The sequence below is a fragment of the Schistocerca americana genome, chromosome 8 (assembly GCF_021461395.2).
Source record: "Schistocerca americana isolate TAMUIC-IGC-003095 chromosome 8, iqSchAmer2.1, whole genome shotgun sequence".
In the NCBI taxonomy this organism is placed as follows: Eukaryota; Metazoa; Arthropoda; class Insecta; order Orthoptera; family Acrididae; genus Schistocerca; species Schistocerca americana.
Window position 1 is genome coordinate 470,953,840 of NC_060126.1, and position 18,316 is coordinate 470,972,155.

Consider the following 18,316-nt stretch of genomic DNA (forward strand, 5'->3'; position numbering starts at 1 on the left):
GCACTTCCTGTCGATCTCATTTTTGAGACATTTGTATTCCTTTTTGCCTGCTTCATTTACTGCATTTTTATATTTTCTCCTTTCATCAATTAAATTCAATATTTCTTCTGATACCCAAGGATTTCTATTAGCCCTCGTCTTTTTACCTACTTGATCCTCTGCTGCCTTCACTACTTCATCCCTCAGAGCTACCCATTCTTCTTCTACTGTATTTCTTTCCCCCATTCCTGTCAATTGTTCCCTTATGCTCTCCCTGAAACTCTGTACAACCTCTGGTTTAGTCAGTTTATCCAGGTCCCATCTCCTTAAATTCCAGCCTTTTTGCAGTTTCTTCAGTTTCAATCTGCAGTTCATAACCAATAGATTGTGGTCTGAATCCACATCTGCCCCTGGAAATGTCCTACAATTTAAAACCTGGTTCCTAAATCTCTGTCTTACCATTATGTAATCTATCTGATACCTTTTAGTATCTCCAGGATTCTTCCAGGTATACAACTTTCTTTCATGATTCTTGAACCAAGTGTTAGCTATGATTAAGTTACGCTCTGTTCAAAATTCTACAAGGCGGCTTCCTCTTTCATTTCTTCCCCCCAATCCATATTCACCTACTATGTTTCCTTCTCTCCCTTTTCCTACTGACAAATTCCAGTCACCCATGACTATTAAATTTTCATCTCCCTTCACTACCTGAATAATTTCTTTTATCTCGTCATACATTTCATCAATTTCTTCATCATCTGCAGAGCTAGTTGGCAGATAAACTTGTACTACTGTAGTAGGCATGGGCTTTGTGTCTATCTTGGCCACAATAATGCGTTCACTATGCTGTTTGTAGTAGCTAACCCGCACTCCTATTTTTTTATTCATTATTGAACCTACTCCTGCATTACCCCTATTTGATTTTGTATTTATAACCCTGTAATCACCTGACCAAAAGTCTTGTTCCTCCTGCCACCGAACTTCACTAATTCCCACTATATCTAACTTTAACGTATCCATTTCCCTTTTTAAATGTTCTAACCTACCTGCCCGATTAAGGGATCTGACATTCCACACTCCGATCCGTAGAATGCCAGTTTTCTTTCTCCTGATAACAATGTCCTCTTGAGTAGTCCCCGCCCGGAGATCCGAATGGGGGACTATTTTACCTCTGGAATATTTTACCCAAGAGGATGCCATAATCATTTAATCATACAGTAAAGCTGCATGTCCTCGGGAAAAATTACGGCTGTAGTTTCCCCTTGCTCTCAGCCGTTCGCAGTACCAGCACAGCAAGGCCGTTTTGGTTAATGTTACAAGGCCAGACCAATCAATCATCCAGACTGTTGCCCCTGCAACTACTGAAAAGGCTGCTGCCCCTCTTCAGGAACCACATGTTTGTCTGGCCTCTCAACAGATACCCCCCCGTTGTGGTTGCACCTACGGTACGGCCATCTGTATCGCTGGGGCACGCAAGCCTCCCCACCAACGGCAAGGTCCATGGTTCATGGGGGGGGAAGTTTGAATTTATGATGTCAAATATATTATAGTTCAACTAAAGTTGAAGCCAATCGCAGAGAAGGACCACAATTTAGGTGGCCTTTCTCATGATGAGAGACATCATCTGTACCACAGTTAACCATGAGACATGCTGAGCTTCATACACTCCTTTCTTTTGGAAAGTCCTTCCTTCTGTTCTACAGTATTACAAATTAAGTCTTGCCAGTGGACTTATAAATGAACTACCTGGTGTACCAAAAGTATTGAATATTATGCCCCTTCCACCAGGTTGATTTGATTCTGTGGTTGGAACAATCATGGTGCCATCTAAAATATTCAGGCAGGATGTCAGATATCACTTGCTACATAATTTACTCTGAGAAGTGCTGAGCTTAATACATTTTCTTTCTTTTGGTAGGTGCTTCTCTCTGTTTTACATTTTTACAGATGAAATCAAGCAAATAAACATAAAAATAAACTATAAGACAAACCAAATGTAATATTCGTTGTTCTTTTCAGCAGCTTGATTTCATTCTGTGGTTGCAACAATTATGGTTGTACCAAAACTATTTGTGCAGAATGTGAGACATCGCATGCAACACAGTTAATCAGTGCAGGGTCACACATTGGTGTGGTTCCTGTTGATTCACTCTGTAGGTGGGACTATACTAGACATGGCCTACACCTCAACAAGAAAGGGAAGGGTAAACTGGCTGGGCTGATAGCAGGAAATTTAAATGGGGGAGGAACTACATCTCATGGTGGAAACTCTTTTTTAGTGTAAGATCAGTGTCCAGTGGGAAACTCAGCCAGGCAAGTACTAAAGATGTTAAAAAAGTTCAAGATACTCACAAAAGTAAAGTGAAAAATAATGTTAGTATATTTCATCAAAATATTGGAGGATTGAAGAATAAAATTGATGAGCTTCTGCTTTGTTTAGAAGATATGGAAACTGAGAACGTAATAGATGTACTATGCCTGTCTGAGCATCACATTGTCACTGATATGCCAAAGGTTAGCATCAATGGGTACAAATTAGCTGCACATGTAAGTAGAGATAATACGATGAGAGGAGGAGTTGCCATATATGTGAAAAGCTTCCACAGTGTAAAAACTAAGCAATTTTGTGTAGAGCAACATATGGAAGCATGTACCACTGAACTTAAACTAAATGATGGCACTTTCATAATTGTAACAGTGTATAGGTCCCCCTCAGGGAATTTCCAGCTATTTCTAGAAAACTTGGATGCTTTGTTGTGCTATCTGTCAGGCAGCGGGAAGCAAATTATCATTTGTGGGGATTTCAGTGTTGATTCCCTGAAAGGGTGTAATAGGAAGAATGACCTTGTAGTATTACTCAGTTCTTTCAATTTGAGCTCTGTCATTGATTTTTCTACTCGGATAACAAAGAACAGCAGTACATTGATAGATAACTTTTTTATAGACCAAGATAAATTTAGGGGCATAAATGCTTATCCTGTTGAGAATGGTCTTTCAGATCATGGTGCACAGCTAGTTACAGTAAATGACATAGCTCCATGCAGTATATCAAATCAGACTTTCAAAGCATTGCATTCAATTAACAATATAAATATTGCAAACTTTAGGGAAAGCCTACAGCAGCTAGACTGTGATGAAGTGTATAAGGAATCCAATGCAAACTTGAAATATAACTTATTTCATGATACATTTTTAAGGGTGTTTGAAAATTGTTTGCCCAAGAAAATCGTTTCACATAATTCCAAGAAAACATATAAAAAACCTTGGCTAACTAAAGGAATAAGAATATCTTGCAACCATAAAAGAGAACTGTATCTAACAGCAAGAGGGAGTACTGACTCCGAAATTGTTCAATATTATAAAAACTATTGTGCGGTACTAAGAAAAGTTATTAAAAAGTCCAAAGCATGTGTCTCATGTCTGAGATCAGTAACTCTGATAATAAAATTAAAGCAATTTGGAATATTATTGAAAGGGAAACAGGGCAACCAAGAGCACAGGAAGACTTTAGTGCCATGAAAATTGAATGACAAGTGTACTAACAAACAATCAGAAATTGAAAATATTTTCAATAATCATTTTTTAAATGTTGTGGAGAAAACAGGATCTAGATCTTCACTAGAAGAGGCAAGGCTACTAATAGAAGAGGCCATACCTGTGCAGTTTGAAACAACTGTAATTCCACCAACCTCTCCCTCTGAAATAAGTAAAATAATAAACTCACTGAAAAGTAAAAGCTCTTACAGAATTGATGGCATTTCCAGCAACGTACTTAAAACTTGTTCCCCACAGATAAGTAGGATTCTGAGCCACATATGTAATAGCTCTTTGGAGCAGAGTGTTTTCCCCGATAGACTGAAATATGCCATTGTAAAACCATTGCATAAAAAGGGGGATATGTCGGATGTCAACAACTACCGCCCAAACTCTCTTCTGACAGCTCTTCAAAAATTTTTGAGAAAGTAATGTATTCAAGAGTAGCCTCCCATATTTGTAAAAATAAAGTACTAACAAAATGTCAGTTTGATTTTCAGAGAGGCTTTTCAACAGAAAATGCTATATACGCTTTCATTGAACAAATATTAAATGCTCTGAATAACTGGGCACCACCCATTGGTATTTTTTGTGATCTCTCAAAGGCCTTTGATTGTGTAAATCATGGAATTCCTTTAGATAAGCTAAATCATTATGGTTTGAGTGGGGCAGTGCACAAATGGTTTAATTCATACTTAACTGGAAGAATGCAGAAAGTTGAAATAAGTGGTTCATGTAATGTTAAAACAACAGCTGATTCCTCAAACTGGGGGGCTATCAAGTACGGGGTCCCACAGGGTTCGGTCTTAGGTCCTTTACTGTTATTGATACACATTAATTACTTACCATTCCACATTGATGAAGATGCGAAGTTAGTTCTTTTTGCTGATGATACAAGTATAGTAATAACATGCAAAAACCAAGAACTAAGTGATGTAATTGTAAATGATGTTTTTCACAAAATTATTAAGTAGTTCTCAGCAAACTGACTCTCTTTAAATTTTGATAAAACACAGTATATACAGTTCCGTACAGTAAATGGCACAACTCCAGTAATAAATATAGATTTTGAGCACAAGTCTATAGCTAAGATAGAATTTTCTAAATTTTTAGGTGTGTCCATTGATAAGAGGTTAAACTGGAAGCAACACATTTATGGTCTGCTGAAACATCTGAGTTCAGCTCCGTATGCTATTAGGGTTATTGCAAATTTTGGTAATAAGAATCTCAGTAAATTAGCTTACTATGCCTACTTTCATTCACTGCTTTCGTATGGCATCATATTCTGGGGTAATTCATTGTTGAGTAGAAAAGTATTCATTGCTCAAAAATGTATAATCAGAATAATTGCTGGAGCCCACCTATGGTTATCCTGGAGGCATCTATTTAAGGATCTAGGGATCCTCACAGTATATATATTCACTTCTTAAATTTGTTGTTAATAATCCAACCCAGTTCAAAAGTAATAGCAGTGTGCATAGCTATAACACCAGGAGAAAGGATGATCTTCACTATGCAGGGCTAAATATGACTTTGGCACAGAAAGGGGTAAATTATGCTGCCACAAAAGTCTTTGGTCACCTACCAAACAGCATCAAAAGCCTGACAGATAGCCAACTAACATTTAAAAATAAATTAAAAGAATTTCTAGATGACAACTCCTTCTACTCATTGGCTGAATTTTTAGATATGAAAAAAAAGAAACAAACAAAAAAAAAAAAAAACAGCAACTTAACCATTAGTGTCATGCAATATTTTGTGTAATGTAATATCTCGTACAGACATCTTTTATTAACCTGACACATTCCACATCATTATGAAGCGTCGTATTCATGATCTATGGAACAAGTATTAATCTAATCTAATCTACTGTGTGGTTGCAACAATCATGGAGCCATGAAAATTTATTGGGTTTGATGTGAGACATCACAAGCGCCAGAGTTAAATATGATAATAATTGAACTTCATAAATCTTCTTGCTTTTGGTAAGTCCTTCCTTCAGTTCCATATTTTTGTTAATTAAATCATGCAAGTACACATAAAAGTGACTTATATATACACCAAATGTAGTGAATAGTTTGTCTTTTCCAGAAGGGTTGCACTGGACTCGCATTCGGAAGGACGACGGTTCAATCCCGCGTCCGGCCATCCTGATTTAGGTTTTCCGTGATTTCCCTAAATCACTCCAGGCAAATGCCGGGATGGTTCCTCTGAAAGGGCACGGCCGACTTCCTTCCCCATCCTTCCCTAATCCGATGAGACCGATGACCACGCTGTCTGGTCTCCTTCCCCAAACCAACCAACCAACCAACCAGAGGGGTTATTGTTTGTTTGGCTGTAATAATTATGTTGCTATCAAAAATGTTCGGTCTGCATGTAAGACATCACCTGCCCTGTAGTTAACCGTGAGAGATGATGATATGAGTAAATCTTCTTAGGTAAGCACTGGCAAGGAAAGCATTTCTGAAAAAGAGAAATTTGTTAACATCGAATATAGATGTAAGTGTCAGGAAGTCGTTTCTGTAAGTATTTGTATGGAGTGTAGCCATGTATGGAAGTGAAACATGGATGATAAATAGTTTAGACAAGAAGAGAATGAAAGCTTTTGAAATGTGGTGCTACAGAAGAATGTTGAAGATTAGATGGGTAGATCACATAACTAATGAGGAGTTACTGAACAGAATTGGGGAGAAGAGAAATTTAAGGCACAAATTGACTAGAAGAAGGGATCAGTTGGTAGGACATGTTCTGAGGCATCATGGGATCTCCAATTTAGTATTGGAGGGCAGCGTGAAAGGTAAAAATCATAGAGGGAGACCAAGAGATGAATACACTGATTCAGAAGGTTGTAGGTTGCAGTAGGTACTGGGAGATGATACAGCTTGCACGGGACAGAGTAGCATGGAGAGCTGCATCAAACCAGTCTCTGGGCTGAAGACCACAACAACAACAACAACAACAGGTAAGCCTTTTTATCTGCTCGACATTTTTACTAATCATATCATGCAAGTAGATATTGAAATGAACTATACAATGTACCAAATGCATTAAATAGTGTGTCCTTTGCAACAGGTTGATTTGACTGTGTGGCTGCAACGATCAAGGTGCTATCAAAAATGTTTGGGCAGGATGTGACATATCACCTGCACCACAGTTAAGCATCAGAGGTGCTGAAGTGAATACATCTGCTTTCTTTTGCCAAGTCCTCCTTTCTGTTTCTACTTTTTTACAAATTAAATCATACAAGGTACACAGAAATGACTTATACAATATACCAAATGTATTAATAAAGTGTCCCTTCCAGCAGATTGATTTTATTGTGTGGCTGCAACAATCATTGTACCAGCAAAAATGACCCAGCACGATGTGAGACATAACCTCCACCATAGTTAACCATGAGAGTTTAATACATCTTCTTTCTTTTGTTGAGTCCTTCCTTGTGTTCTACATTTTTACAAATTAAACAATGGAAAATCCACGATGAAGAGTAACAATATTTTGAGAAAGGAAGTTTGCTACTCACTAGATAGTGGAGATGCTGAGTCGCAGACAGGTACAACAAAAAGACTGTGATATATATAGCTTTTGGCCAATAAACCCTTTATAAAAATTAGACAACCAACACACCCATACACACGCAAATGCAACTCACCCACATATGACTGCAGTCTCAGGCAACTGAGACCACATTGCGAGCAGCAGCAGCAGCAGTGCATGATGGGAGTGGTGACTGGGTAAGGTAAGGAGAAGGCTGGTGCATGGAGGGGAAGGGGTAGTAGAATATGTGTGGTGGACAGTGCACAGATGTGAGTGTGCAGGGATGAGGTGGAAAGAGGGTAGGGCAGCTACGTGTAGTCGGGAGGTTAGACAGTCGGTAGCGGTGAGTGGTGGGGGTGGTGGGAGATAGGAAAAGGAGAGAAGTAAAAAGACTGGGTGCGATGGAGGAATGAGGGCAGTGTAGTGCTGGAATGGGAACATAGAAGGGGCTGGATGGGAGAGGGCAATGGCCAACGAAAGTTGAGGCCAACACAGTTACGTAAATGTGGGATATATTCCCACCTGCACAATTCAGGAAAGCTGGTGTTGGTGGGAATGGTGGCACAGGATGTGAAGCAGTCATTCAAATGATGGAGGTCATAATTGGCATCTTGCTTGGCAACAGAGTGCACCACTTGTTTCTTGGAAACAGTTTGTTGGTGGCCATTCATGCGGAGAGACAGCTTGTCAATTGTCATGCCCACCTAGAATGCAGCACAGTGGTTGCAGCTTTTTCGCCACCAAACAAAGACCAATGTTGAACCCTGCCTAACTCAGTTCACTCCTCCATCTAATCATGATCCACTCCTGTTGCCTCCAAATCACCCCCTGTTGACTTTCCAGAATTTCTTAACCTGCAACCTTGACTCAGCATCAGTCTTCAAAGTCCTCAACATGCAAAGTAGCCTTACGTCTGCAGCAAGAACTGCAGTCTACCATCTAAAAACTGATCCTGACCTTATAATGCTACCTGCTGATGAGGGCTCCACCACTGTTAATTTGAACTGCAAGGATTATCTGGCAGAAGGACTCTGCCAGCTGTCAGTTACATCCACCCACAAACCTTGCAACAGTGACCCCATTCTAGAAATCCTTTGTTCCATCCCAGAACCTCTCCTCAGAGTCCATCCCTTTGCTCACCCCTACCACTCTCCACATACCCACCTTCTACATGCTTCCTAAAGTCCATAAATCCAACTACCCAGGATACACCATTGTGGTTGGTTACTGTGCCCTCACTTAGAGAATCTCTGCTCTTGTGGACTAACACGTTCAACCTATTACCCAGAACCTACCCTACCATGTAAAAGATACCAACCATTCTCTCCACCGACACTCTACAGTTCCTGTCCCATTACCACACGGTGTCCTGCTCATCACTATTGATGCCACCTCCCTTTACAGTAACATCCTAAATGCCCTAGGCCTTACCGCTATTAAACACTATCTCTCCCAATGCCCAACTGATTACAAACCAGCAACCTCCTTCCTAGTTGTCATGACCAACTATATCCTCACCCACAATTACTTCTTCTTCGAAGACATTACCTACAAGCAAATCTGGGGTACGGCTATGGGCACCTGCATGGCACCATCCTATGCCAACCTATTTATGAGTCATATAGTGCAATCCTTTCTGAACACCCAGAATCCTAAACCCCTTATTCTGTTCAGATTCATTGAGGATATCTTTGTGATTTGGATCAAGGGCCAGGACACGCTATCCACATTCCTAGCCCTACTGAATTCAACAAGCCACCTTCCTAGATGTTGACCTCCACCTCAGAGATGGCTACATCAGTACCTCCAACAATGCTTCCACTTTGACAGCTGCCACCAGTTACATACCAAGAAGTCCCTTCCATACAGCCTAGCCACATGTGATCATTGCATTTCCAGTGACAAGCGGTCCATCTTGAAATGTAATGAGGGTTGCACTGAAACCTTCACAAACCATAATTATCTTCCCAATCATGTATGACAAATCTCTTGTGCCTTATCTTTCCAGTCTCCCACCACCTCACAAAGTCTCACCATCTGGCTGCAGAGGAGCATTCCTGTCACAGCTCAGTACCACCCAGGACTGGAGCAACTGAATTGCACTCCCTGCCACGGTTTTGGCTATGCCTCATCTTGCCCAGAAATGGGAAATAGCCTGCCACTATCCTTCCCACCCCTTCCACAGTGGTATTCTGTCATCCACCCAACCTATACAAAATTCTCGTCAATCCCTACACAACCCCTGCTCCCAATGCCTTACCTCATGGCTCATATCAATGTAATAGATCTAGATGCAAGACCTATCTGATACACCCTCCCACTACCTTTTCCATTCTGGTCACAAACATCACCTATCCCATCAGAGATAGTGAAACCAGTCATGTGATCTACAAGTACGTTGCAACTAATGTGCTGCATTCTATGTGGGCATGACAACCAACAAGCTGTTTTCCACATGAATGGCCACTGACAAACTGTGACCAAGAAACAAGTGGGCCACCCTATTTCTGAGCATGCTGAAAAATATTGCTTCATTTCAATGACTGCTTCACAGCCTGTGCCATGTGGATCCTTCCCACCAACACCAGCTTTTCCAAATTGCGCAGGTGAGAGCTTTCCTTGCAATATATCCTATGTTCATGTAACCCTCCTGGCCTCAACCTTTGTTAATCATTGTCCTCTCCCATACAGTCCCTTCTTAGCTCCGATTCTGGCACTACACAGCCCTCATTCCTCCATCACACCCAGTCTTTTTCCTTCTCTCCTTTTCCAAAAATCCGCCCCCCCTCCCCACTTCTCTGCTGCCCAACATCTAACCTCCCGACTGAACATTCCTGCCCAAACCTCTTTCCACCTCATCCCTGCATGCTCCCAAACAGCACATCACTGTCCACCACTCCTACCTCATTATCCCTCCCCATCCCCAGACCAGCCTTCTTCTTGCCCCCACCCAGTTGCCATTCCCAACATGCACTGCTGCTGCTGCTGCTCAGAGTGGGGCCTCAGTTGCCTGAGACTGCAGCCACGTGTGCATGAGTTGCATCTCTCTCTCTCTGTGTGTGTGTGTAACAGATTTATTTAATTGCTTTAGATATCAGGGACTAGTGCTGAACTTAATATATATTCTCTGTTTTGGTAAGTGCTTTCTTCTGTTCTACGTTTTTGCAAACTAAATCACGCAAGTACACATAAAAGTGACCTATATGATATGCCAAATGTGGTGTATAGTTTGACCTTTCCGTCAGGTGGATTTGAAGGTGTGGCTGCAACAATCATGGTGCCACCGAAAATGTTTGTGCAGGATGTGAGACATCACCTGCACCATAGGTAACCATGAGAGGTGCTGAACTTAATAAATTTTCTTTCTTTTAGTAAGTCTTTCCTTCTGTTCTGCATTTTTTGCAAATAAAATCATGCAAGTACATATATAAATTACCTATATGAAATACAAAACAAATTGAATACTTTGTCCTTTCCAGAAGGTTGATTTGAGTGTGTGGCTGCAACAATCATGCCATCAGAAATGGTTGGTAGGATATCAGGTATCAACTGCTCCATAGTTAACCATGATAGGTTCTGAATTTAATACATCTTTTATTGTTTATTCCGTCCTTCTGTTCTCCATTTTTACAAATTAAATCATTCAAGTTATCTTAGATTTGATCTATCTGATATATCAAATGTAGTGAAACATATTTTGTTCACAACAGGTTGATTTGATTGCATGACTGCAACAATTATGGTGCCATTGGAAATGTTTGGGCACTATGTGAGATATCACCTGTACCATCGATAACCACGAGAGGAACTGAGCTTACTACATATTCTTTCTTTTGGTAAGTCCTTAATTTTGTTCTACATTTTTACAAATTAAATCATGCAAGTTGATGTAGAAATGGACTTTGCAGTGTACCAAACTTATTGAAAATTGTAATACTGATAACAATTAGTTATTGATAATATTATTTAATTGGATAGATAAAAAATCTAACTCACCAAGTGGCAGCAGAATACACACATGAAAGACTGTTGTGATTGGCAACCTTTCAGAGCCAGTGGCTCCTTCTTCAGGCAGAAGGGTCCCTCTGCAGCTCCCTAAACAGACACACCTCTCCTATAAATCAAGCTTGGCCAACTCTTTAACATCACACAGCTTTCACCAGTGCCTCCCAGACCAAGGACCCATAATCCCAAAAATCTATCACAACAGTGCAGTGTCCTTAACCCCTTATCTAAAGTGCTCTTCCCTCCTGAATTTTCTGTATTATCTAAGCGCTTCACTTTCAGCCCTAAACCTGCATTTGATCATGCTGCTTTTGTGTAGGACCTCCTTTCCTTCACACACAACATCCATTGTAAATATCACTTTGCAACCCAACACCAAAACCTTTCCAACAGCAAACCTGATGTTGAACCCTGCCTTGAACAGTTCAGACTACAATCCCAACTTGACTCACCACCACTACCTCAAAATCATCCCTTAAAAGCCTTCCAAGAATGCCTCTCATCCAGTATTGTCTCACACCCATTCCTCAGGTCCCTACAACATGGCACTAACCTATCCTATGCAGAATTCAGGGCTCTCTGTTCCCTAAAAACTGATGACTCCATCATTGCCCTCCCAGCAGACAAAGGATTTACCACTGTAGTACTTGACTGAAGGAGGATGTTAGAGAAGGTCTACTCCAGCTGTCTGACACCTCTGTGTACAGCGTCTGTCATCAAGATCCCATCCTGTGATTCAAACTCACCTGCAGTCCCTCCATAAAACCTCAGGCCCCTCACAAGGACTACTACCTCAATCCATAAAAACTTCTCACCCCACCCAAACCACACACACCCACCTTTTACCTTCTTCCTAAGATCCACAAACCCAATCATCCTGGCCATCCTATACTTGCTGGCTTCAAAGCACCCACTGAATGTATATATAGTTGATCAACACCTGCAACACATAGTACAAACACTCACCTCCTACGTCAAAGATACCAAAATTTCCTAGATCATCCGAAATCTGTGTCCTTCCCACTCCCACCACACACCTTGCTTATCACCATTGATGCTACCTCCCTCCATACCAACATCCCCCATGTTCTGTCTGCTGCTGAACACTTCCTCAGTCAGTGCCCACCTGATTCCAAAACCTATGACATCCTTCCTACTCAACTTAGTCAACTTTATACTTACCAACAACTACTTCACCTTTGAGGGGCAGACATACAAACAGATCAGGGGTATGGCCATGGGAACCAGGATGGTTCCTTCCTATGCCAACCTTTCCATAGGTTACTTCAAGGGGACTTTCCTGGGATCCATAAGTCTTCAGTCCTGGGTTTAGTTTAGACACATTGATGACATCTTTACCATATGGACTCATGGTGTGGCTGACCTACAAAAATTTCTGGAATCTCTGAATAACGTCTCCCAATTAAATTTCACAAGGTTCTATTCCAAATCCCATGCTACTTTCCTTGATGTTGATCTCATTCTCTCCAAAGGACAGCTACCACTTCTGCCCTCATTAACCCTACCAAGAAACAACAGTACTTACATTTTGACAGTTGCTTCCTTTCCATGTCAAACATTCCATCCCACACAGCCTTGGCATCTGAGGCAAACGTATGTGTTTGGTTGCAGACTCTTTACAGCAATACACTACCATTCTCACCTCAGCCTTCACTGCAGATAATTACCCCACCAACCTAGTTAAAAAGCAGGTTTCCCAGGCCATCACATCCAATCCTGGTACTACTGATCCCTCCACAAAACAGCTTCTGAGCACTCCACTGGTGACAGTATTATCCTGGTCTGGAATGTGTTAATCAGCTACTTTGACAGGTCATGACTTCCTAAATTCATGCCCTGAAATGAGATCCATTCTGTCTGAAATTTTGCCCGCCACCCCTAGAATAGCCCTCCCAATTTCTGCAATATTCTTGTCTGACCTATGCTCCTTCTGCACCCATCTCCCTACCCTATGGCTCCTACCCCTGTGACTGTCCTGGCTGCAAGACTTGCCCTATGCACCCTCCAACCACCACCTATAATAGCCCTATAACTGGCAAAACATACTGTCAATGGAGAGCCACCTGTGAAACAACACGTCATATAACAGCTATTATGTAAACACTGCTCAGCCTTCTACATTGGCATGACTACCACCAAATTATCAGTTAGGATGAATGGGCATAGGCAGATGCAACTGACAATATGCTGTTGCAGAGCATTTCAGCTTTTGTTCACTGTAACTACTCTTTGCTTCACTCCGTTTTAGTCTTCTATATCTTTCATTTCTTTCCCATCTATTTTCATTCCCCCCCCCCCCCCCCCCCCTCCCACCTCTGTTACATATAATGCACTTAGCTTTTCACTCTTATTAATTAATGTACAATGTATTAGTAGTAATCTTTGTCTTGCATATTACTCTGTCTTCCACCTTTAAGCTCTCAGAGTTTCGAATCTCATCCAATGCAGTTCCCAACAATCAGTCTTTCCTTCTCATCCCGCACAGTAAGTCTCCCCTGACCCATGGTTCTGGGTGACTTTTCCAAAACCTACTCCTTTTCCTAGACCTTTACAGTTCTTTTCCTTCGCCTTTCTTCCTTCCCCTTCAACCCTTCTCTCTGAAGAAGGAGCCACTGTCTCCAAAAGCATGCCAATCACAAAAGTCTTTTACGTGCGTGTTCTGCCTCCACTTGTGGAGTAGATTTTTTATGTATTCAGTTAAATAATATGGAATAGGGTGTCCTTTACACCATGTTAATGTGATTGTGGGGCTCCAACCAACATGCTGCCATCAAAAATATTTGGGCAGGATGTGAGAATTCACGTGCTCCTTGGGTAGCCATGTCAAGTGCCGAACTAAGTATACCTTCTTCCATTTCATAAGTCCTTACATCTCTTCTACATTTTAACAAAGTAAATCTTGCATGCTGGTGTAAAATGACTTATACAATGTACAAAATGTATTGATTGGTGTGTCCTTTCCAGCAGTTTGATTTGATGGTGTGGCTGCAACAATCATGGTGCCATCAGAAATGTTTGGGTTGGATATCAGATATCACCTGCTTCATAATTAACCATGAGAGGTTCTCAATACATTTTATTTTATTTTATTTTTTTTTTTTTTGGTTAGTCCTTCCTTCTGTTCTAAATTTTTATAAATTAAATTGTTCAACAACATGTAGAAATGACATAAATGATACATCAAATTTAGTGAAAAATATTTCCTTCCCAGCAGGTTGATTTGATTGTGTGGCTGGAAATGTTTGGGCAGGATGTGACACACCACCTGTGCTGTATTTGAAAATGAGAGATTTCTGAACTTAATATGACTTATTTCTTTTGTTAAGTCCTTCCTTGTGTTCTGTATTTTTACAAATTATTTCATGCAAGTAGGCATAGAAATGAACTATACAATATATGAAAGATATTGAGTAGTGGGTCCTTTCTAGCAGGTTTATGTGGCTGCAGCAGTGTTGGTGGCATCGAAAATATTTGTGCAGGATCTGAGACATCACCTGCACCATAGTTAACCATACCAAGTGCTGAACTTAATATATCTCCCTCCTTTTCATACTGCATTCCTGCTCTTCTACATTTTCTCAAATTCTACTGTGCAAGTACACATAGAAATGACCTATACAACATATCAAATGTATTGAATAGTATGACTTTTCCAGCATTTTGATATGATGGTGTGGCTACATCAATCATGTTGTTGTTGTTGTTGTTGTGGTCTTCAGTCCTGAGACTGGTTTGATGCAGCTCTCCATGCTACTCTATCCAGTGCAAGCTTCTTCATCTCCCAGTACCTACTGCAACCTACATCCTTCTGAATCTGCTTAGTGTGTTCATCTCTTGGTCTCCCTCTACGATTTTTACCCTCCACAGTGCCCTCCAATGCTAAATTTGTGATCCCTTGATGCCTCAAAACATGTCCTACCAACCGATCCCTTCTTCTAGTCAAGTTGTGCCACAAACTTCTCTTCTCCCCAATCCTATTCAATACCTCCTCATTAGTTATGTGATCTACCCACCTTATCTTCAGCATTCTTCTGTAGCACCACATTTCGAAAGCTTCTATTCTCTTCTTGTCCAAACTAGTTATCGTCCATGTTTCACTTCCACACATGGCTACACTCCATACAAATACTTTCAGAAACGACTTCCTGACACTTAAATCTTACTCGATGTTAACAAATTTCTCTTCTTCAGAAACGCTTTTCTTGCTATTGCCAGTCTACATTTTATATCCTCTCTACTTCGACCATCATCAGTTATTTTACTCCCTAAATAGCAAAACTCCTTTACTACTTTAAGTGTCTCATTTCCTAATCTAATTCCCTCAGCATCACCCGACTTAATTTGACTACATTCCATTATCCTCGTTTTGCTTTTGTTGATGTTCATCTTATATCCTCCTTTCAAGACACTGTCCATTCCGTTCAACTGCTCTTCCAAGTCCTTTGCTGTCTCTGACAGAATTACAATGTCATTGGCGAACCTTAAAGTTTTTACTTCTTGTCCATGAATTTTAATACCTACTCCGAATTTTTCTTTTGTTTCCTTTACTGCTTGCTCAATATACAGATTGAATAACATCGGGGAGAGGCTACAACCCTGTCTCACTCCTTTCCCAACCACTGCTTCCCTTTCATGCCCCTCGACTCTTATAACTGCCATCTGGTTTCTGTACAAATTGTAAATAGCCTTTCGCTCCCTGTATTTTACCCCTGCCACCTTCAGAATTTGAAAGAGAGTATTCCAGTTAACATTGTCAAAAGCTTTCTCTAAGTCTACAAATGCTAGAAATGTAGGTTTGCCTTTTCTTAATCTTTCTTCTAAGATAAGTCGTAAGGTGAGTATTGTCTCACGTGTTCCAACATTTCTACAGAATCCAAACTGATCTTCCCCGAGGTCGGCTTCTACCAGTTTTTCCATTCGTCTGTAAAGAATTCGCGTTAGTATTTTGCAGCAACATCAATCATGTTGACATCAAAAACGTTCATGCAGAATGTGAGACATCAAATACACCATAGTTAACCACCAGAGGTGCTGAACTTAATACTATTACTTTCCTTTGGTAAGTCATTTATTCTGTTGTACACTTTTACAAATTAAATTGAAATGAACTATGTGATATACCAAATGTATTGATTAGTTTTCCCTGTCCAGCAGGTTGATATCATTTTGTGGTTGCAAGAATCAAGATTCCATTGAAAATGTTTGGGCAGGATGTGAGACATCACCTGCTCCATAGATAACCATGTCAAGTGCTGATCATAGTGCATCTTCTTCCTGCTCATAAGTCCTTTCTTCTGTTCTACATTTTAACAAATTAAATTATACAAGTAGATGTAGAAATGACTGATACAATTTAGCAAATGTATTGATTAGTGTTTCCTTTCTAGCAGGTTGATATGATTGTGTGGCTGCAAAAATCATGGTGCCATCAGAAATATTTCTCTAGAATATCAGATGGCACCTGCTCCATAATTATCCATGATAGATTCTGAACTTAATACATCTACTTTTTTTGGTTAGTTCATCCTTCTGTTTTCCTTCTCTACAAATTAAATCATGGAAGTACTCATAGAAGTGACCTATCTGATTCATCAAATGTAGTGAAATGTTTTTCCTTTCCAACAGGTTGATTTGACTGTGTGGCTGCAGTGATTGTGGTGCCATTGAAAATGTTCTAGCAGGATGTGAGATACCACCTGCACCATAGATAACCATTAGAGGAAATTAGCTTACTACATCTTCTTTCTTTTGGTAAGTCTTTCCTTTAGTTCTCTATTTTTACAAATTAAGCCATGCTCATACATATAAAACTGAGCTATACGATATACCCAGTGTAGTGAACAGTGTTCTAGCAGGATGTGAGATACCACCTGCACCATAGATAACCATTAGAGGAAATTAGCTTACTACATCTTCTTTCTTTTGGTAAGTCTTTCCTTTAGTTCTCTATTTTTACAAATTAAGCCATGCTCATACATATAAAACTGAGCTATACGATATACCCAGTGTAGTGAACAGTTCCTTCTTCCCAGCAGGTTGATTGGATTGTATATCTTTATCACTCATAGTGCCATCGAAAGTGTTCATGTAGGATATGGGATATCACTTGCTCCATAGTTTGTTACAAGCAGAGCAGAACTTAAAACATCATCTTTCTTTTGGTATGGCCTTCCTTTTCTTCTAAATTTTTACAAATTAGATGTGGCAAGTACACATAAAAATTACCTCTATGACATACTGAATGTATTAAATAGCTCATCATTTCCAATAGTTTGTTTTGACTGTGTGCCTGCAACATTCATGGTGCCATCAAAAGTGTTGGGGCAATATCTGAGACATCACCCTTCCCATGGTTAACTATTAGAGGTGCTTCTTTCTTTTGGTAAATACTTTCTTTTGTTCTACATTTTTGGATATTAAATCGTGCAAGTTCACATATAACTGTTATATGATATACCAAACATAGTAAATAGTTTGTGTGTCCCAATAGGTTGATTTGATTTTGTGTCTCAACAATTGTTGCCATCTAAATTTTTCCTGCTGGATATGAGACATAACATGCACCATGGTGACTATGAAAGCTTAAGAACTTAGTATATCTTTCTCCTTCGGTATGTCCTTCCATCTTTTCTAAATTTTTACAAATTACATTATGCATGCACATGTAAAAATGACCTGTTCAATAAAACAATTGTAGTAAATATATTGTCCATCACAAAATGTTGATTTGAAAGTGTGGCTGCAACTTTCATTGCCATTGGAAGTGCTCCTGCAAGAGGTGAGACATCACATGCGCCATGTGGGAGTTTCAGAACTCTGTACAACTTCTCCCTTTGGTAAGTCTTTTCTTCTGTTCTGCATTTTTAGAAATCAGGTGAAGTACTCCACATAAAAATGTCATACTCAATGATCCACATGAAAAAATTTGTTCATCCTTCCCAGGAGGAATACATAAAAGAAAGATCCTTTATCATTTAGCTACAATATAGCAGGTCAGCAACTGGAAGCAGTTAATTCCATAAATTATCTGGGAGTAGGCATTACAAGTGACTTAAAATGGAATGACCATATAAAATTAATCGTCAGTAAAGCAGATACCAGACTGAGATTCATTAGAAGAATCCTAAGGAAATGCAGTCTGAAAACAAAGGAAGTAGGTTACAGTACACTTGTTTGCTCACTGCTTGAATACTGCTAACCGGTGTGGGATGCGTACCAGATAGGGTTGATAGAAGAGATA